The sequence below is a fragment of the Hordeum vulgare genome, chromosome 3H (assembly GCF_904849725.1).
Source record: "Hordeum vulgare subsp. vulgare chromosome 3H, MorexV3_pseudomolecules_assembly, whole genome shotgun sequence".
Lineage (NCBI taxonomy): Eukaryota > Viridiplantae > Streptophyta > Magnoliopsida > Poales > Poaceae > Hordeum > Hordeum vulgare.
This window is the reverse complement of record NC_058520.1, coordinates 22,395,848-22,397,506: the sequence shown is the minus strand read 5'-3', so window position 1 is coordinate 22,397,506 and position 1,659 is coordinate 22,395,848.

The following is a 1,659-nucleotide window of genomic DNA, read 5'->3' as shown; positions in this document are numbered from 1 at the left end:
CGAGAAAGTCAATGGTGAAAGCGGATCATCGATTGAATTAATGGTTTTGTAAATAAAACTTTTTGAATTTTCAAACATCAAAGAGAATCTTGATGACATCATTGCATGCATGTAGCAGTTTCTATTATACATGATAATATCATTGCATGCATGCATGCATGAGAGAGATACTCCAGGCACACTAATTTTGCATTAGATGAGTGATTAATAGGGTGTTAATTTTTGCATTGAAAGACGATTAACCAAACCGCCGCACCGCAAGACGCAGGTGCGGCGCCGCTCTCTAGTGTTTTCCATAATTATTTACTCCCTCCGTTCCGAAATATAAAACATTTTAGAGTTTTGACTATAGACTACATACGAAGTAAAATGAGTGAATCAACACTCTAAAATATGATTACATACATCCGTATGTAGTATATAGTGAAATCTCTAAAAGGTTTTATATTTAGGAACGGAGGGAGTAGGTATAAAGGAAGTAGTAGTAAAACTACCTAGTTACGAAAAGCATACACTCTGTAGGATAGTTGCAAAGAACGAGTGGCTCATTTCAGTACAGCAGAGCCCTCCTGTCCATGTTCAGAAATAAACGAAACGACAGTGGACAGTTACAAGGACAGTCACAAACTGGCACAAGTATATGTGGCGGTATCACTACAAAAAATTTATCGTCTTGCAATACTGTCGCGTATGAAACTATTATCAAGAGCTCAATGCCTCAACAACTACTACTGCGGTTTTCTATTTATGAAGATACTGATATTATAAACTCAACTCTGTAAGAAAATGAAAAATGAAAAAACTCAACTCTGTAAGAAAGACAAAAATGCAAATCTACGGCCTTGCCTGTAAAGTCCGGACGGGAATCTTTGTCGTAGCTACCTAGGGTTCACCATAGATTACCATCAGGGAGACATGTTACAGATACAAATTTTTTTTTTTTGCTGCTCATATTACAGAACAGTTTGCAAACCAAACCAGTACAGTAAACTTTGAGAAATCTCAATCAAGCAGGCACAGAACGAGCAAAGCAGGTGCAGACAACCACTATCCACATTGCCTTTGTCGATCTGTTCCATCCCCCAGTATTCAAATGCACCTTCAGAATTTCAAAAGCATGCTTTCAGCCGGAAAAATCTGAACTCCCGATTGAATTGCTCCCTCTCTCAACCCAGGAGGCCAACAAAAATGGCTTCAGAAAAGTTCGAACCAATGTTTTCTACTGAGAGGGGTAAACGTTTCACACCTCAAATCCTCAATCATGCATGGCATATTCGCATTGCAGTAATTAAGTTCAGAACAGATAGTACTCTACTAAGGAGCATTGCATTGCTCTGTTTTAAACTTTAATTTGCTTTGGCAAGACGATGGTATATCCGCGGTTTCTGCAATCTCCTTGGATCTTCTTTCAGCTCCGTTGCAGGGAACATCGTCGATCAGCTTTCATACTTCACGCTTCACACACAGATGCATACCTGCTTCCAAATACAGTTAGCCATTGAGCGCCTCTGCCATAGTCGCGTTTCCCCGTTCGTTGAAGTTGCCCAAAGCTCCGGCACAGACTACCTCATGCCTGGGTTGTGCTCTCGGAGCTGGGCGGTAGCTACTTTCGCTGCATTGTGGCGTCCTTACTGTACAGCTGCGTCAGTTTGGCACCAT